Source organism: Budorcas taxicolor, chromosome 12 (assembly GCF_023091745.1).
Source record: "Budorcas taxicolor isolate Tak-1 chromosome 12, Takin1.1, whole genome shotgun sequence".
In the NCBI taxonomy this organism is placed as follows: Eukaryota; Metazoa; Chordata; class Mammalia; order Artiodactyla; family Bovidae; genus Budorcas; species Budorcas taxicolor.
Window position 1 is genome coordinate 59452599 of NC_068921.1, and position 21674 is coordinate 59474272.

The window sequence follows — 21674 nt, forward strand, 5'->3', positions numbered from 1 at the left end:
TTTATTGACTATGTCAAAGCTTTTGACTGTGTGGACCACAAGAAACTCTGGAAAATTCTTAAAGAGATGGAAATACCAGACCTCCTGAGCTGCCTCTTGAGAAATCTGTATTCAGGTCAGGAAGCAACAGTTAGAACTGGACATGGAACAACAGACTGGTTCCAAATAGGAAAAGGAGTAGGTCAAGGCTGTATATTGTCACCCTGCTTATTTAACTTATATGCAGAGTACATCGTGAGAAATGCTGGGCTGGAAGAAGCACAAGCTGGAATCAAGATTGCTGGGAGAAATATCAATAACCTCAGATATGCAGATGACACCACCCTTATAGCTGAAAGTGAAGTGGAACTAAAAAGCCTCTTGATGAAAGTGAAAGAGGAGAGTGAAAAAGTTGGCTTAAAGCTCAACATTCGGAAAACTAAGATCATGCCATGCAGTCCCACCACTTCATGGCAAATGATGGGGAAACAGTGGAAACAGTGACAAGCTTTATTTATTTGGGTGTTAAAATCACTGCAGATGGTGACTGCAGCCATGAAATTACAAGATGTTTGCCCCTTGGAAGAAAATTTATGACAACCCTAGACAGCATATTAAAAAGCAGAGACATTACTTTGCCAAAAAAGGTCTATCTAGTCAAAGCTATGGTTTTTCCAAGAGTCATGTATAGATGTGAGAGCTGGACTATAAAGAAAGCTGAGGGCTGAAGAATTGATGGTTTTGAACTGTGGTGTTGGAGAAGACTCTTGAGAGTCCCTTGGACTGCAAGGAGATCAAATCAGTCAATTCTATAGGAAATTAGTCCTGAATATTCATTGGAAGGACTGATGCTGAGGCTGAGACTCCAATACTGTGGCCACCTGATGTGAAGAACTGACTTATTTTAAAAGACCCTTATACTGGGAAAGATTGAAGGCAGGAAAAGGGGATGACAGAGGATGAGATGGTTGGGTGGCATCACCAACTCAATGGACATGAGTTTGAGTAAACTTCGGAAGTTGATGAACAGGGAGGGCTTGTGTGCTGCAGTCCATGGGATTGCAAAGAGTTTGACACAGCTGAGAGACTGAACTAAACTGAACTGCCAACAGAACACCTCATGCTACTGTCTACAGATGACTGTATGTATTTCAAAACTAAGCTGTCAGTTCATCTTAGGAAATATAGAGCTAAATATATAAACTACCTACAAGATGAATAACCAGGCATTTGACCTACTTTAAAGTTATGTTTCCACTAGAGAACCAATGGAGTCTAACCCAGGAGATATGGTGAGCTAGTCTATGTTGAATTTACCCCAGTTTGCTTCATGGAAACATTTTTATATTACAGAATATTTGGCTTTATAACTAGGTTTGTGACCTGCTGAAAGTTCTATTGCTTTTTGCAACAGGAGATAATGATCACAATATAATAAACTTAAACCAACTGTATTTGAGTGCTAAATTACCTGCACACAAACCATCAGTAATTTACTTTGAACACTACCTTCACAATATATTCAAGATCCCAATATTTACTTCAGCTTCTAGTGCTACCAGCCTTATCAGAAACACAGTTGCCTCTTGCCTATATTACCCTAACAGCCACTCAGCGGGTTTCTGGTTCTACTTTTGCCATCCTTCCTCTTTAGTTTTCAACACAGCAGCAGCATTCATTCTTGTAAATCTTAAACCAGATTTCAAATGCTTCAATGATTCTCATTTTCATTCACAGTTTAAGCCAAGAAGTTTACAACTAATTGCCTATGCAATTTTATGCAAGTTGGGTTTGGACTCATTTCCACTTCTTTCAATCTTTATTGTTTCTGCTTTAGCCACATTGTCTTCTTGCAGTTTTAAATATTCTCTCCTTCAACAAATTGATCTCGCAGTTCCCTTGCCTGGAATCTTCTTCTCTCAGATAGTTGTATGATTAATTGCCTAATATCCTTTGAATTTTCCCCAAATACTACTTTTTCTATAAGACATGCTGATATTCTGTTGTTATCCCTATTAAATTTCTCTATTCTATCCATAGAAGACTTCCATTTCTAACGTGCTGTATAATACCCTTTTTATTTTGATTGTTTATTATTTATTGTCAATATTCACCTATTATTATGTAAACTACAACCAGACAGAAATTTCTCCCTCTTCTGATTAATTTTAAAAACTTGTAATAGAGTTTCATATGTGTTAGGCTTTTAAATGATTATTTGCCAAATAATGAATAAATGTATAACATCGGGTTGTACATTATTTACAAACATAGGAATAAATGCCACAAGAAACTTTCCGACTTACAATTTCAATAATAGAGAAATTTCGTTGCAATATGTGTGGCTTCATCTGTGTGTGAGATATATATTCAGTCAGTCAGTTTAGTTCAGTCAATCAGTTGTGTCTGACTCTTTGCAACCCCATGAACTGCAGCACCAGGCCTCCCTGTCCATCACCAACTGCCAGAGTCCACCAAAACCCATGTCCATCAAGTTGATGATGCCATCCAACCATCTCACTCTCTGTCGTCCCATTCTCTTCCTGCCCTCAATCTTTCCCAGCACTAGGGTTTTTCCAATGAGTCAGCTCTTTGCATCAGGTGGCAAAAGTATTGGAGTTTCAGCTTCAGCATCAGTCCTTCCAATGAACACCCAGGACTGATCTCCTTTAGGATGGATTGGTTGGATCTCCTTGCAGTCCAAGGGACTCTTCAAGAGTCTTATCCAACACCATAGTTCACAAGCATCAATTCTTCGGTGCTCAGCTTTCTTTATAGTCCAACTTCTCACATCCATACATGACCACTGGAAAAACCATAGCCTTGACTAGACGGACCTTTGTTGGCAAAGCAATGTCTCTGCTTTTTAATATGCTATCTAGGTTGATCATAACTTTCCTTCCAAGGAGTAAGCGTCTTTTAATTTCATGGCTGCAATCACCATCTGCTGTGATTTTGGAACCCAGAAAAATAAAGTCTGACACTGTTTCCACTGTTTCTCCATATATCTGCCATGAAGTGATGGGACTGGATGCCATGATGTTAGTTTTCTGGATGTTGAGCTTTAAGCCAACTTTTTCACTCTCCTTTCATTTTCATCAAGAGGCTCTTTAGTTCTTCTTCACTTTCTGCCATAAGGGTGGTGTCATCTGCATATCTGAAGTTATTGATATTTCTCCTGGCAATATTGATTTCAACTTGTGCTTCCTCCAGTCCAGCATTTCTCAAGATATAGTCTGCATATAAGTTAAATAAGCAGGGCGACAATATACAGCCTTGATGTGTTCCTTTTCCTATTTGAAACCAGTCTGTTGTTCCATGTCCAGTTCTAACTGTTGCTTCCTGACCTGCATACAGGTTTATCAAGGGGCAGGTCAGGTGGTCTGGTATTCTCATCTCTTTCAGAATTTTTCACACTTTATTGTGATCCACACAGTCAAACACTTTGGCATAGTCAATAAAAAGGAAATAGATGTTCTTCTGGAACTCTCTTGCTTTTTCAATGAACCAGCAGATGTTGGCAATTTGATCTCTGGTTCCTCTGCCTTTTTGAAAACCAGCTTGAACATCTGGAAGTTCATGGTTCACGTATTGCTGAAGCCTGGCTTGGAGAATTTTAAGCATTACTTTACTAGCGTGTGAGATAAGTGCAACTGTGCGGTAGTTTGAGCATTCTTTGGCATTGCCTTTCTTTGGGATTGAAATGAAAACTGACCTTTTCCAGTCCTGTGGCCACTGCTGAGTTTTCCATATTTGCTGGTATATTGAGTGCAGCACTTTCACAGTGTCATCTTTAAAAATGGGTGAATTTAACTCAGATACCATTATATCTACCATTATATCTGTGGGCAAGAATCCCTTAGAAGAAATGGAGTAGCCATCATAGTCAACAAAACAGTCCAAAATGCAGTACTTGGATGCAATCTCAAAAATAACAGAAGGATCTCTGTTCATTTCCAAGGCAAACCATTCTATATCATGGTGTTTCAAGTATATGCCCCGACCAGTAACACTGAAGAAGCTGAAGTTGAACAGTTCTATGAAGACCTACAGGACCTTCTATAACTAAAACCCCAAAAAGATGCCGTTTTCATTATAAGGGACTGGAATGCAAAAGTAGGAAGTTAAGAAAAACCTGGAGTAACAGGCAAATTTGGCCTTGGAGTACAGAATGAAGCAGAACAAAGGTTAATAGAGTTCTGCCAAGAGAACGCACTGGTCATAGCAGACACCCTCTTCCAACAACACAAGAGAAGACTCTACACATGGACATCACCAGATGGTCGATACCAAATCAGATTGATTATATTCTTTGCAGCCAAAGATGGAGAAGCTCTATACAGTCAGCAAAAGCAAGACTGGGAGCTGACTGTAGCTCCTATCATGAATTTCTTATTGCCAAATTCAGACTTAAATTGAAGAAAGTACGGAAAACCACTACACCATTCAGGTATGACCTAAATCAAATTCCTTATGATCATACAGTGGAAGTGAGAAATAGATTTAAGAGACTAGATATGATAGATAGAGTGCCTGATGAACTATGGAATGAGGTTCATGACATTGTACAGGAGACAGGGATCAAGACCATCCCCATGGAAAAGAAATGCAAAAAAATGAAATGGCTGTCTGAGGAGTCCTTACAAATAGCTGTGAAAAGACGGGAAGCAAAAAGCAAAGGAGAAAAGGAAACATATACCCATTTGAATGCAGTGTTCCAAAGAAGAGAAAGAAGAGATAAGAAAGCCTTCTTCAGCGATTAATGCAAAGAAATAGAGGAAAACAACAGAATGGGAAAGACTAGAGATTTCTTCAAGAAAATTAGAGATACCAAGGGAACATTTCAAGCAAAGATGGGCTCAATAAAGAACAGAAATGGTAGGGACCTAAAAGAAGCAGAATATATTAAGAACAGGTGGCAAGAATACACAGAAGAACTGTACAAAAAAGATCTTCGCGACCCAGATAGTCACGATGGTGTGATCACTCACCTAGAGCCAGACATCCTGGAATGTGAAGTCAAGTGGGCCTTAGGAACCATCACTATGAACAAAGCTAGTGGAGGTGATGGAATTTCAGTTGAGCTATTTCAAATCATTTGAGATATACATTGCTAGGTCTGAATTGTGTAGTGCTCCATCCCCGACTGCTATCCATATGTTGAAACCCTAACCCCCAACATGACTGCATTCGGACAAACAGCTTTTAGGAGGTAATTAAAATTAACAAGAGCGGGCCCTAATCTGATAGGATTGGTGACCCTATGAGAAGAGGAAGATAAAAAGATACCTTTCCACCACGTGAGAACATAGAAAGAAGGCAGCCATCTCAAACTGTGATGAGAGCTCTCACTAGAAACTGAACTCTGTTAGACCTTGACCTTAAATTTTCCAGCCTTCAGGACTGGGAGAAAATAATTTTCTATTTTTTATACCATGTTATTTTGCTGTGTTATTTTGCTAAGGCAGTCTGAGTTATTTACACATACATGCATATTATGTGTTCGTGTGTGTGTTTGTCAATATTGAGGAATTTTCATCACCTTATCTTAATTTGGAAGCATTTTTGGTCTAGTGTTTAAATGTTTCCTAAGAGCATTGCTTGAGGACTTCTATTTGAGGTAGTGGAGTGTATCAAATTTAGTCTATCATAAATTAATATTACATCATCATTTTTATTAGACTGTTTTGAGTCTGAAAACATCCATTATACTTCTCAATAGAAACTCATAAACTCTCCAAAGAAACTCACAGAAATGAACATAACACATTAGGGAGAATAGAATGGTTGCCTTGAGGAAAGAAGAGATGGAAGATATGATACTAAAAGGGAATAGATACATAAAATAAGAAAGGTCTCTGCACATACCAAGAACAGTAATATGTCATTAAACTTGCTTTGAATATGTCAATCTTCTTCACCTGAGGTTAAACAATATATTTCCAGTCATCATGTTATTAAATTTAAAGGAATTGAATCAATTTAAGAAAATTTTAAAAATACTTATGGATGTTACCATAAGCGGTCATCTTGAGCAATACTGTGAGAATGGCTGAATTTGTATGGCTTAATTCTTATGCATTTCTTCACATAAGGTACCGATACTATGTATTTGTCCTTCCTTACCAATTGAGACTGACTGTCATAGAAATATCTTTTCATTGACTCCTCTTGGGACTCACTAACACCTGCAACTTTAATTCTGGTAGGTAACTGTGGAATAAAAAACAGAGGAAGGAAGACATAAAGAGAAAACTCATGTTATTACTATTTTTCACTGCATGCCTCATCCACCCTCCCCTCCAACTCCAGTCTCTCGTGCTAAATGTTGAAAATATATGCAAAAGTGAAAAGAGGAGTGAGTTCTGTTTTTATTTGTATTTTCTTAATGCTTTACACCCATCTTATTCTCTGTTGTGATCCTATCAAGCTTTTCTGAGCACCAATTTTTAAAGAGGGCAGAATGTAGAAAAACTGTGAAACATAAGAAGAGCAAAGAGCAGAGTAGGTTTTCTCCAGTCGTGCCCATCAGTCAACTCAATTCATATTCTCCCTGACCCCTCTATTAGCTTGAGCAATGTAGGATTTGCAATAAATGACTCAAAAATCTCAGTGGCTTAATCCAATAAAAGTTTATTTCTCACCCATACAAAGTTTATTTCAAATGTTTTTCATTGGGGAACTTGTGGCTTTACTCCAAAGACTGACTCAGGAATCCAGACTCCTTCCAACTTGTGATATCACCCTCTTTGTCATGTGAACCCCAGAGACACAAAGGAAAGTGAGAGACTGCAAGGGAGGTATACGGTGACCCACATCATAACTGAACTGATCTCACTCAGATGTAAAAACATGCTGTCTATTGACATTCCACGTGCAGGTCCACAAGTCTTAGGTGTCCCACAAATCATCTCTTTCTGCCACACACCTCATCAGTGATTAGGATTTCACTTTATTTCAATTGTCTATTTGTCCACTGTGTTCCCAGTGTCTTTCATCAACCTAGAATTTATGCCTAAGCTAATAGCTCCATGTAAAGCAGTCCGTGATCTTGAATGTTTGAATTGCATTGAAGAGATATATTGGTAGGGTTCTATGTTAGGCTCTGGACACACTTCTTCAAAGAATTATTGGTGAGTAGAATGCTTTGCTTTTATGTTTTTATGAGGACAATAAAATACATCAGGGACATTATGGACCAAATAGGATATTGTGGAATGGAATTAGCACTAAATCACCTCATGTAACAATTATTATGGTATTATTGAAAATTTATATTTAATATTAAATAAAGTATATAAATTGATGCCAACACATAATAATATTTTGGAGGAGGATCTAAATGGAAATATGTAGGGACATGATGATTTTTTATTACAGAAGCAGAGTGATGTCTGTGAGAGCACAGAACTGCCACATATACATACATTCTTTCATAGAGTAATTTTTAAAGATAACTTTGTTTATTAATTTCCTGTGGGAAGACAGCAGAGATTTTTTCCCCCTGTGGATAACAGACTATTTTATCTTGATGATCTCAGATGATAGCACAGTGTTTAGCTTATCTGTGGAGTCCAAAAACTTGCTAATTTGAATGTAACGCTTGGAAAGGATTTTATTTGGGTTCCCACCGGAACTCGGGGTAAAAAATACACATGGCAATGCAAGAGATTTAAGAGACATGGGTTTGATCCCTGGCTCAGGAAGATCCCCTGGAGGAGGGCATGGTAACCCTTTCCAGTATTCTGGCCTGGCAAATCTCATGGAAAGAGGAGACTGGTGGGCTACAGTCCATGAGGTCACAGAGTCAGACAGGACTGAAGCAACTAAACACACACGTATGCAGAGAACAACTAAGAGCTACTGGAGAAAGCTCATTGATTTTCATAGGTATAATAGAAGAAGACATTCTGAATCCATTTCTCAGATAATGCAAACAACACATGAGACTAACTCTGTAACCAGTAAAACAACAACAAAAGTTATTTTAAAGACATTCCCTAAGGAAGCAAAGATAAATTTGATGGAATCATTTATTTAAGGGGTAAAGAGTTGGATGTAACTGGGCAACTGAACAACAACAACAAATCTATGAACTCTATGGCTTCTCTGGTAGCTCAGATGGTAAAGAGTCTGCCTTCAATGCAGAAGACACTGTAGACTCGGGTTCGATCCCTGGGTTGGGAAGATTCCCAGGAAGAGGAAATGGCAACCACTCTATAACTCTGCCAGGAGAATACAATGGACAGAGAAGCCTGGCAGGCTACAGTTCATGGGGTCGCAAATAGTCAGACACGACTGAGCAACTAAGCACAAGCACATGCTGTTTTGTTTTTTGTTTTAATATATTATGGATCTGGTATCTTTATGTTTTTTAAAAATGTTCTGATTATTCAATGATAATTGTATTTTGTGTTTGCTCTTTTTATAGAGTGTTTGGATTTCATGGTAATCCATACTTTGAAAGAATTCACTGCATTCATTATTATTCTTGAATAGCTTCTACTATATTGCTAATTTTTTAGAGATTGTTCTGTGCCAAGCATTGTAGGCTGAAAAGAAAATGCATATTATTCTCTTGCCTGCAGAATGCAGGAATCCATGACAAGAGAAGAAGAACAAAATTCACTATAAGGGCTTGATTATACATACAATAGTAGAATGCACATTATATTCAATATGAGAGAGATAGTGAATGCTTGACAGTGGGACAGGAAGATGTAATAAGTGGTGAAAAACACTTGAAAACAGAAGACATCGCAAATGTAGCTAGCTGTGTTACATGGTACTTTTTATCACCGGTTTATTTTTTATGTTTAGAAAACTGAATTAATTAGGGGGTCAAAATTAGGACTTCAGATCAGTTCAGTTCAGTTCAGTTCATTCACTCAGTCATGTCTGACTCTTGGCGACCCCATGAATCGCAGCACACCAGGCCTCCCTGTCCATCACCAACTCCTGGAGTTCACTCAGACTCAAGTCCATCGAGTTGGGGATGCCATCCAGCCATCTCATCCTCTGTTGTCCCCTTCTCCTCCTGCCCCCAATCCCTCCCAACATCAGAGTCTTTTCCAATGAGCCAACTCTTCGCATGAGGTGGCCAAAGTACTGGAGTTTCAGCTTTAGCATCATTCCTTCCAAAGAAATCCCAGGGCTGATCTCCTTTAGAATGGACTGGAGAAGTCCAAGAATGGACTGAAGAGTCTTCTCCAACACCACAGTTCAAACGCATCTATTCTTTGGTGCTCAGCCTTCTTCACAGTCCAACTCTCACATCCATACAAGACTACTGGAAAAACCATAGCCTTGACTAGAAGGACCTTTGTTGGCAAAGTAATGTCTCTGCTTTTGAATATGCTATCTAGGTTGGTTATAACTTTTTTCCAAGGAGTAAGTGTCTTTTAGTTTCATGGCTGCAATCACCATCTGCAGTGACTTTGGAGCCCAAAAATATAAAGTCCGACACTGTTTCCACTGTTTCCCCATCTATTTCCCATGAAGTGATGGGACCAGATGCCATGATCTTCGTTTTCTGAATGGTGAGCTTTAAGCCAACTTTTTCACTCTCCTCTTTCACTTTCATCAAGAGGCTTTTTAGTTCCTCTTCACTTTCTGCCATAAGGATGGTGTCATCTGCATATCTGAGGTGATTGATATTTCTCCCAGCAATGTTGATTTCTGCTTGTGTTTCTTCCAGTACAGCTTTTCTCATGATGTACTCTGCATATAAGTTAAATAAGTGAGGTGACAATATATAGCCTTGACGTACTCCTTTTCCTACTTGGAACCAGTCTGTTGTTCCATGTCTAACTGTTGCTTCCTGACCTGCATAATCATTTATAAAACCTTAGTGAAACAGGAGATAGCAAGAGTGAACATCGACATTCTAGGAATCAGCTAATTAAAAAGGACTGGAATGGGTGAAATTAACTCAGAAGATGATTATATCTACTACTGCGGGAAAGAATCCCTCAGAAGAAATGGAGTAGTCATTATGTTCAACAAAAGAGTCCGAAATGCAGTACTTGGATGCAATCTCAAAAATGACAGAATGACCTCTGTTTGTTTCCAAGGCAAACCATTCAATATCACAGTAATCCAAGTCTATGCCCCAAACATTAATGCTGAAGAAGCTGAAGTTGAATGGTTTGATGAAAACCTACAAGACCTTTTAGAACTAAGACCTAAAAAAGATGTCCTTTTCATTATAGGGGCGTGGAATGCAAAACTATGAAGTCAAGAAACACCTGGAGTAACAGGGAAATTTGGCCTTGGAATATGGAATGAAGCTGTGAAAAGGCTGATAGAGTTTTGCCAAAAGAACACACTGGTCATAGCAAACACCCTCTTCCAACAAGACAAGAAAAGACTCTACACATAAACATCACCAGATGGTTGACACCGAAATCAGATTGATTATATTCTTTGCAGCCAAAGATGGAGAAGCTCTACACAGTCAGCAAAAACAAGACCGGGAGTTGACTGTGGCTCAGACATGAACTAATTCTTGCCAAATTCAGACTTAAATTGAAGAAAATAGGGAAAACCATTAGACCATTCAGGTATGACATAAATCAAATCCCTTATGATTGTACAATGGAAGAGAGAAGTAGCTTTAAGGGACTAGATCTGATAGATAGAGTGCATGATGAACTATGGACTGAGGTTCCTGACATTGTACAAGAGACAGGGGTCAAGACCATCCCCATGGAAAAGAAATGCAAAAAAGCCAAATGACTGTCTGGAGAGGCCTTACAAACAGCTGTGAAAAGAGGAGAAGTGAAAAGCAAAGGAGAAACGAAAAGATATAAACATCTGAATGCAGAGTTCCAAAGAATAGCAAGAAAAGATAAGATAGCCTTTCTCAGTGATCAATGAAAAGAAATAGAGGAAAACAACAGAATGGGAAAGACTAGAGTTTTCTTCAAGAAAATTAGGGATCTGACGCAGGATACAGCATGCTTGGGGCTGGTGCATGGGGATGACCAACAGAGATTTTATGGGGAGGGAAGTGGGAGGGGGGTTCATGTTTGGGAACACATGTAAGAATTAAAGATTTTAAAATTAAAAAAAAAAAAAAATAAATAAATAAATAAAAAATAAAAATAAAAAAAAAAAAGAAAATTAGGGATACCAAGGGAAAGCTTCATGCAAATAAGGGCACAATAAAGGACAGAAATGGTATGGATCTAATAGATGCAGAAGATATTAAGAAGAGATGGCAAGAATACACAGAAGGACTGTCCAAAAAAAATATCTTCTCTACCAAGATAAATCTGATGGTGTGAACACTCACCTAGAGCCAGACATCCTGGAATGTGAAGTCAAGTGGGCCTTAGAAAGCATCACTATGAACAAAGCTAGTGGAGGTGATGGAATTCCAGTGGAGCTATTTCAAATCCTGAAAGATGATGCTGTGAAAGTGCTGCACTCAATATGCCAGCAAATTTGGAAAACTCAGCAGTGGCCATAGGACTGGAAAACTCAATTTTCATTCCAATGCCAAAGAATGCTCAAACTACCACACAATTGCATTCATCTCACACGCTAGTAAAGTAATGCTCAAAATTCTCCAAGCCAAGCTTCAGCAATATGTGAACCATGAAATTCCAGATGTTCAAGCTGATTTTCGAAAAGGCAGAAGAATCAGAGATCAAATTGCCAACATCTGCTGGATCATTGAAAAAGCAAGAGAGTTCCAGAAAAACATCTATTTCTGCTTTACTGACTATGCCAAACCCTTTGACTGTGTGGATCACAATAAACTGTGGAAAATTCTTCAAGAGGTGGGAACAGGTCAGAACACCTGACTTGCCTCTTGAGAAACTTATATGCAGGTCAGGAAGAAACAGTAAGAACTGGACATGGAACAACAGACTGGTTCCAAACAGCAAAAGGAGTATGTCAAGGCTGTATATTGTCACCTTGCTTATTTAACTTATATGCAGAGTGCATCATGAGAAACAGTGGGCTGGAAGAAGCACAAGATGGACTCAATTTTCCGGGAGAAAAATCAATAACCTCACATATGCAGATGACACCACCCTTATGGCAGAAAGTGAAGAGAAACTAAAAGGCCTCTTGATGAAAGTGAAAGAGGAGAGTGAAAATGTTGGCTTAAAGCTCACCATTCAGAAAACGAAGATTATGGCATCTCGTCCCATCATTTCATGGAAAATAGATGGGGAAACATTGGAAACAGTGTCAGACTTGTTTCTGGGCTCCAAAATCACTACAGATGGTGACTGTAGCCATGAAATTAAAAGACACTTACTCTTTGGAAGGAAAATTATCACCAACCTAAATAGCATATTCAAAAGTAGAGACATTACTTTGCCAACAAAGGTCCTTCTAGTCAAGGCTATGGTTTTTCCAGCAGTCACATATGTATGTGAGAGTTGGACTGTGAAGAAAGCTGAGCCCCAAAGAATTGATGCTTTTGAACTGTGGTGTTGGAGAAGACTCTTGAGAGTCTCTTGGACTGCAAGGAGATCCATCCAGTCCATTCCAAGGGAGATCAGTCTTGGGATTTCTTTGGAAGGAATGATGCTAAAGCTGAAACTCCAGTACTTTGGCCACCTCATGCAAAGAGTTGACTCATTGGAAGTCTCTGATGCTGGGAGGGATTAGGGGCAGGAAGAGAAGGGGACGACAGAGGATGAGATGGCTGGATGGCATCCCCAACTCGATGGACTTGAGTCTGAGTGAACTCCAGGAGTTGGTGATGGACAGGGAGGCCTGGCATGCTGCAGTCCATGAGGTCACAAAGAGTTAGACAAGACTGAGCAACTGAACTGAACTGAACTTAATGATTATGAATACAGTAAGGAATGTGAAAGACATTAAAAGAGAGTATCATAGAACTACTAAGACTGGGTGGACAAAAATACGGATATATCTACAGCTACATTCCTGTCTATATACACACTTTTCACGAAAGTTTGGGGGGGGGTGGATTTTCCTAAATCTTCTCTCCGATAGACTAGCTTTTTCTTCCTTTATATTCTTACATAGGAAAAAAATTCTCACCATTTATATATTCTAGAGTTTATACCACTTACAGAGCTTAATTTGCTTTCTGGTAATTCCATTTCAAATTCTCAAATTTGATATCCTCCTGATTAGATTATATGTAATTTCCAAGAACTTTCAGTCATCCCATCATTATGGAATAAAGGTCATGCAATGCAAATATTGCTGCTTAGGAAACAGCTTAGGAAATCTATGTGAGTGGATCCTATTGTGATTTAGTCATTATTGTGCAACCACATGAACTGTAGCCTGCCAGGCTCCTCTGTTCATAGTCTATGCCAGGCAAGAATACTGGAATGAGGTTGCCATTTCCTTTCCAAGCCAGGGATTAAACCCGAGTCTTCTGTGGCTCCTGAATAGGCAGGTGGGTTCTTTATCATTGAGCCATTAGGGAAGCAGCTCTCAGAAAAATAGAACCTACTCCTAAGATAGGTTTTCATGATATTACATCCCTTGATTTCTGGGTGCACACATCTTTTTTTATCTAAATATGCATCTCCACTGGTAAAAGATTTTATTAAAACATAATTATCTTCAGTAAAATCTCAAGAACACCTCCACTTTAACAAGGCATCTAAAATCTAACCAATCTATTGCTTTCATAAGCAGGCTTCTTTAGACCCATGACACCTAGGTGACTTCCATATTTCTATTAGTGTACTCTCATTTTTATACAAGTATTATGTTTTTATTCTGCAGAATATGGATACTTCCAATACTCCTAACATAATCATTAACCTTATTGAAATGTAAGTTCCATTTAGAATCAAAAATGTGCAAAGAATAAATTTCATATTGTAAATTGGCCAATGGTCTAAAATATGTAATATGTCCTGTTTTAAATGGAAAACTGTGTGCATGATAACATCAAGTATCAAGACCATCTATCAAGCTTCCCTGGATGTCATTCTGGCTGCCATAATATATTTCCTTGGGAAGATCCCCTGGAGAAGGAAATGGCAACCCACTCCAGCACTCTTGCCTGGAAAATTCTGTGAACTAACGAGCCTGGTAGGTTATAGTTCATGGGGTCGCAAAGAGTTGGACATGACTAAGCAGCTTCATTTCACTTCACTTCATGAGAAAATAATTAGGAGTGTGTATGCGTATGTGCTTGTGTGTGTAGGGTATATAGAGTCTGATACAATTGTTGTGTTTTCCTTTGAATCTGCAAATCAGGTGTCTGAATGCTTTGATTTTTTTTTTTTTTTTGGTTTGACAGTGATTTGTTTTCATTACCTTTTTTTGCTTGTTCAGTCGCTTTTCCCCACTCTTGGCTAACTAAAACTGTGTTTAACTACAGGGCCAGTTTTGTTTAGAGGAAGGGGGCAAATTGTTAAAAGTCAATAAAATTTGTACATATGAAGACTACCATTAATGCACTCAAATTTGAAGATGCTAGAGAACAGAGTCTGACTGGCTTAACTTTGGTCATATGCCCATCATTTTTCTTTTCTATCAGCTATTGTTAGGAAGGCAGGTTAGGCATCAACTTTGTGGTTGTTAAGGACCTACTCTATGAACAAGCTGGATACTTATCACTGAAGTATGGATGGGAAGAAATTCAATATATAAATTCACTCAAAATTCCAATACTCTATCCACTAAGACTGTATAACTATTGATTAAATATGCAAGTAAAAGAGGCCGCCCTGTGAATTTCCAATGAAGAATTTAGCAGAAAAACTACAGTTCCTCATTTGATGTTACTACATCAAATTTTTACTACAAATGAGCTCCTCATTTGTAGTAAAAAAAAGATTTACTACTTTTTCTTGAAAATAACAATAATTTCTGGGAAGTTATTGGGCACTCTTAGATATTACTGATAATCTAATAGGAACTTTCAATATTCTTTGTGGAACTGAAGTACAAATGGAGGAAGCAAACTGATGGAGATACTAATATTAGGACTGAATTAGAAGAAATCATGGCTGTTTTGGGGTATCACAGGAGAAAAGGCATGGTAGAAGATTCCGAGAAAACTATCAAAAATAACAATGTGATATATTCCGTGTCCTTAGGACTTTCACAGTTCAATCTTTGAAGTAAGCAAAACAATTTATCTTCTTTCTTACTATTTTATCTATCATCTTCTCTCCTCTATATTTTTCCTCTTGTCAAAAAAGAAGTACTTTCCTTTATTGATGATATAGAATTTAAACTACCTGGACCCAAAGTGTCCATTGCGGAAAGCTTTATACCTGACAGCTATATTTTAGCCAATGAAAGAACAATATAATACTGGCTTCACTCCTCCTTTGTTCCTACTTTCAAGGCAGTGCACACTACAGTTTGAGCAGTAACCCAGCACAATTGCTATCAGTCTGTGCTGTTACTTTGCGCCATCTTTCACTATCCTTTGGCTATCTTTCCATTTATACATTGGGAAAATAATGTTAATTATATGTAATCCCTTAACTAATAAATTATAGTGGAATGATATAATGGAATTGTATAGGACTAATAAAAACAATGAGAGAGTTCTAGAGACACTAAGAAGAAAAAAATCAGGGTATAATGTCCATTGGGGAAAAATTGTGTTGTAATTTTTGTATAAGTACATTTATAGTAAACTGTGCATATTAATTGGAGAAGGCAATGGCACCCCACTCCGGTACTCTTGCCTGGAAAATCCCATGGACGGAGGAGCCTGGGCTCCATGGGGTGCTGTCTATGGGGTTGCACAGAGTCGGACACGACTGAGAGACTTCACTTTCACTTTTCACTTTCATGCATTGGAGAAGGAAATGGCAACCCACTCCAGTGTACTTGCCTGGAGAATCCCAGGCACGGGGGAGCCTGGTGGGCTGCTGTCTATGCGGTTGCACAGAGTCAGACATGACTGAAGTGACTTAGCAGAAGCAGCAGCAGTGCATATTAATATGTAAAATCATAGATCATATTTAAAGACTATGTCTCTGGGTGATAAGATGTCATGACACGTTCATAGATCTGTGCTAAGTGATCCTCTCTGTGTATTTATATGTAAATGAATGTTTATAGTGTAGTGATTTTACGAGTGGGTTATACTTTTGAATCCATAAAGTCATTTTTAACAACCTAATTGGCTATAGCTTTCATAACAGTTGTTTAATCTTTTCTACAAAATACATTGATAACAATACAGAGTGATGTATGGGCAAGGAAAAAATATAAATGAATGTAGATTTTTTTTACTGATTTGAAATTTTTATTATATTTTTATGCTCAAAGTTTAATATTATAGAATCATTTATAACTGAGTTTGAATGAAATTCTTAAAAACATAGCTTCATAATTAATTTACCACCATATGCTGAATTGCAACATAAAATGTTTTAAAGATATTGTGATAAAATACAACAGTGTGAAATAATTATAAAAACCATCTCTATGTGAATTGTGCTGCACTAATATTTTGATTCACCTTTCCAGAATAATAAACACTTTAGGCTGTCTATTTAGCTATTTCTCATTTTCCTTATTGACAACTCTATAACTTCACCCATTACCTTGTGACTTGGGAATATGGGCTGTGTCATTTGGAATAACACTGATGATTTATCTAGTCTGGCATTCTCTGTTTTAAAAATAAATCTTGAAGATCATTCTCCCCTCTGTGCTTAAGAAGACAACATGGTTTAGAATTTACAGAAAAGGGTAGAGATTAATCTTAGGCAAGAGAATGCCAATTGCATGTGACATTTATCCTCTTCAGCCAGATGGCAGTGGGATGGAATTTGGGTCTTTCTTTTTCCTTTATGTATTATTCACAAGCTAATTCAATGCTCAAATGATAAAACCAACAGCAAGTCTGAGCAATTTCATTGGGTAATCAGCCAGATCTTTCATTGAAAAGAAATAAAGTTTCTAGTCTATATATTATTAGTAAAGTATACTTTATTTAATAGTTTTAATAGCATTAATAATCAGAAATATATATATATAATGCTCTCTAGCAAACATTACATGAGCTGTTATATAAAATTACTGTTGTTTGCTAAAGAACTTTGAATCTGCTGGTCAATTCTGTTACCTCTTCCCTATCTAGAAGAAAAAATAACCTTTGCTTTCTAAATGTTTAGAAGTGTTCCAATAATGATGGAACTAATAGTAGAGGCTGTCTGACTTAGTAGTAATATCACTGAGAATGGAGAAACACAGATACAGTAAAGAAAGTGTCATCTTTATAAATTAAGTTGGCCCAGAATATATTAAAACAAGTGTGAGATAAGTTGTCAGTACAACTTTCCTGAGAAATGTATATTTTTGCTGTAATTATTTAGACAACTCAAAAGATTAGTTGCTGCAAAATATGTACTTAGGAAAACAAAAATGAAAAGCATTTCATATTCTTCTTTTAAAAAATGGACGTTTAGTAAAAATATAACACTTCAGAATAATGACAAATATCTGTGGAGCTGTTAATATTGAAAGGAATATATTAAATTTTTCAGTCTTCAGCAACTTCATGAAATAAATGCTGAATCTATTTTCCCATTTTAAAGGAAAGAGTTTAGAAAGCTTCTTCAGAGACACATAAGTAGTTAGCTGAAGAGTCAGGTTTGAATCAAACATTCTTAGTCTAGGGCCTATGCTCTCACCAGTTTTCTTAAATAGCTTTTCAATGAAGACTGAGTGTTCTTTTAAAGGAAAATAACATTTCCAGAGGTGAAGGCATCATCATTAATCCATTGGACTTTTGAGGGAATAAGAGGACACGTGAGGGCTAAATGGATTCTTGGATGCTAAGGAAAAAGCATTTTGTTGTTTATACTAAATCAAGTTCTGAGGATGCTGACAGGTAGCATTGAGTCTATTGTGATATCTGGAATGAGGGAGCCACTTCATGACAAGTACATTCTAGAAAATTAGACAGATATGTTGGGGAAAGAGGAATAGAGATAAATGAAGGTGAACATGATCTAATTTACTGTATTAGGAGGGTCTCAGCTAAATTAGAGAATCTTCTACTGGTAATTATCTGCCTATAGATAGCTCAGCATTTTATATTGGCTATTTGGAAGAGGTATTATTCCTTTGAGGAAGTAAGTCAAATGTTGGTATATGATGGAAAAAGAAATTCCATTCAAACTCCTTTCAAGTAGCAGTTAAGGCTTTTAATAGTGTGCTCTTTTTACTTGACTGAATACATTTTGCCAAGATAGGCTGTGGCCAGGTCAAAGACACTAAGCACCAAAGAAACTGGATGTATACCTGTACTGGTCTTCCCAGGTGGCACTAGCGGTAAATACTCCCCCCAATGCAGGAGATGTAAGAGAGGCGGGATCGATCCCTGGGTTGACAAGAGCCCCTGGGGAAGGGAATGGCAACCCACTCCAGTATTCTTCCCAGGAGAATCTCATGGAGACAGGAGCCTGGTGGGCTATAGTCCATGGGGTTACACAGAGTGGGACCGGACTGAAGTGATTTAGCATGCTTGCCTATACTAAACTCAAAACTTCTCATGTTATGGGAAGTATACTTTTCCCTCCCTCATTCTTCACCCAACATAAAACCTGCTCCTAATCCTTCTAATTGTTTCCCTTAATTTCACTTTCCCAACAGCATCAGCCTCCTAGATTGAGCAACTCTGTGTGTGCTCAGTCGCTTACTTGTGTCCAACTCTTTGCAATTCCCTGGACTACAGCTAACCAGGCTCCTCTGTCCATGGGATTTCCCAGACAAGAATTCTGAAGTGCGTTGCCATTTCCAACTCCAGGGAATCTTCCCTACAAAAGATCGAACCCAGGTCTCTTGCATCTTCTGCACCGCAGGTGGATTCTTTACCCCTGAGGCCAACTAGGAAGTCCAAGAACAACCTGAATATGTCCCAATTCTAAAAATGGCTTCCTCCATGCCTTGGTATGCATTCCTATTGGGAAAGATTAAGGAAACTCTTGATAAGAAAACCTCTTCAGTTTCATTAGTTGTTACATTATGTTATGTTAGCCTTTCCCACATAATTTGTTTGTATACCTTTGAGGGGGCTTCCCAGGTATCAGTTATAAGGACCCTGCCTGCCAAGCAGGAATGTGAGTTCGATCCCTGAGTCAGGAAAATCCTTTGGAGAAGAAATGGCAACACACTCCAGTATTTTTGGCTGGAGAATTCCATGGACAGAGGAACCTGGCTGGCTATAGTCCCTGGAGTGGCAGAGTCAGACACTGTTTAGAGACTAAACAACAATCCCTTGGAAATCCTAAAAGCTCCTAAGTTAATGACAGACTATTTCAATGTCTTATATAACTTCTGGATTTGATGCTTAAAGGTAATGAACAAAAACAGGGAATATAGTAGGATAAACATTAAAGAATGTCTTTAATTTTAAATGTATCAAGATTGAGCTGCTTATTAGACATCTGTGTAGAGGGTGTCTCATAAGTACTTAGATAAATGCAGTTAGAACCCAGAACATAGAGAATGGCAAGAAAAAAATATAAATCAGAATCATCAGCCTAAAGATTCTGTCTCAAGCTAGAGGATTTACATGATTATCTAAAGCTCACATTTGTATTTCTTCGTCTTCTCTTTTTTTTTTTTTCTGAGTCCAGTAAATAACACTCATTGTTTCTACTCAAGTTACAGATAAATTGAGAAATAGACAGCAGATGCAGCAATAGACAAAGACCAAGAAAGATCATCTTTATGACTTATAAAGCTAGATTGGAAGACACATGCTTGATTTAAGTATTAGTGGACTTGAGATCTCCCTAATTATACCAGAGCCTACTCAGGATATCAAATTCAAGCAGAAAGCACAGTCTGTAAATTATACCTCTACTTTTTTCTGCTGATTTAGTTTGAGTAAGAAGAAAGGAATGGACTGAAATTTCTGTGTCTAGGTATGTTCCTAAATTAATGGTAGTTAACAACTTTACATTAATATTAGCTGGGAAAATGAATGGCATAATGAACAAAGGAGGAAAACAGAAACTTGTGATAGAATACACACATTTTAGAACAAGAGTATAGATTTTATAACTAGAAATCTCTCTAATGGATCAGAGGTGTGACCTCTGATTAATTTAATTAATTAAATCTACTCCAAAATTCACACATTATTCAAGATTGAGTTTCTCAAATTATCTGAAAAATGTCCAATATGGCCTATTATAAGTTCCTCAATGAAATCAAATGTCATTATGAGAAGTACTGAACTAAAAAAAAAAAAAAAAGTTATTCACATAGTCATGCTATATTAATAAATTTCCTGGAGTAAAAGTAAATATCCAAAACCAAAACCTTTAACCGTTGCAGGTTAAAGCTCAAAAATACTAAATGACAAGTATTTAAACCTGACCTAAACCTATCTTGCATTTGTCTGTCAAAAATACAGAAATTTGAAATCATCCCAATTCCTTATACAGACTAGCTTTAGTTGAAAGGATTTTCAGATTTAGTCAGAGCAGGGGAATCATTTAATAGCTTTAGCCTTTGTGTTTTTCAGAGATCAAAGGGTTTATAGAACATAAAAGATTTTGTCCAGCACTAGCTCCTCTAAATGATTTAAATGAACCCCTAAATCATTTGCATTCTTTGCTTCCCTGATAGCTCAGTCGGTAAAGCGTCTGCCTGCAATGCAGGAGACCCGGGTTCGATCCCTGGGTCGGGAAGATCCCCTGGAGGAGAAAATGGCAACCCACTCCAGGACTCTTGCCTGGAAAATACCATGGACTGAGGAGCATGGTAGGCTACAGTCCATGGGGTCACTAAGAGTCGGACATGACTGAGCGACTTCACTTCATTTAAGTCACTTCAGTCACGTCAGACTCCTTGTGACCCTATGGACTGCAGCCCACCAGGATCCTCTGTCCGTGGAATTTTCCAGGCAATAATACTGCTGTGGGTTGCCAGTTCCTCCTCCAGGGTATCTTCCGGACGCAGGGATCAAAGCTATGTCTCATGTCTCCCGCATTGGCAAGTGGGTTCTTTACCACCGGTGCTACCTAGGAAGCCCCACTCATTTTCTCCAAGCAAAATTACAGCCTCTGAAAATGGCGTTAGAAAAGATCTATTTCATTTTGTTTCTAATGGAAAACTGGCCAGTTCTTTCCTGAGTCCATCTGTGTAACTGGTCAAAAACAGTCAATACACAACATTAGGTTTCAGTTTTCTAACCACTTCCCCCAGAGCTTCTGGTTAAGCAGATAGGTAATACACATTTTCAGTTACTACGAGTGAGAGTTTTACCAAAAATTTTGCCTCCTACTGCCAACTCTTCTTATTTTAGGCTTTTGTTATGACAGAAACCTGCTTTCAGTTGTTATCCCTATTAATTGCCCTGTAAGTTTGCTATTTCTATATCTTCCTGCTCAATTGAAAGTTTTAATAGGGAAATAGTGACTATCTCCAGTAATGTCATTTAAAAGATTATTTATTATTAAATTACATGTATCAACTTCTCTTTGGTTTGTATCAGTATTTTCATCATATAACTATTTTCTTTGTTTTTTTACTGTTCAGCTCTATATGTTCTTATAATGTAAGTAGCTGTGCTATAGAAAAGATATAACTTTGGTTTTGAATTCAACTGATATCATCTTTCAAGAATTGGCTACGTTTATATTGATTTACAACTCTGTGATTATGTTTTGTGGTTTCTGTTTGCCCACATTGCTCTATGTGTCTTTTTTCATGGTAGACGCAAATAACAAACTTTAAGGGGAGCTAATCTTATT

The 21674-nt window shown here is 37.7% G+C and overlaps 1 non-coding gene across 1 annotated transcript; it reads left to right on the forward strand.

Moving 5' to 3' along the window:
- The first annotated feature begins 20537 nt into the window (after window positions 1–20537).
- TRNAC-GCA (transfer RNA cysteine (anticodon GCA)) lies at window positions 20538–20610 on the forward strand. The gene has a single exon. It is a non-coding gene; the product is annotated as a tRNA-Cys (tRNA).
- The last annotated feature ends 1064 nt before the right edge of the window (window positions 20611–21674 follow it).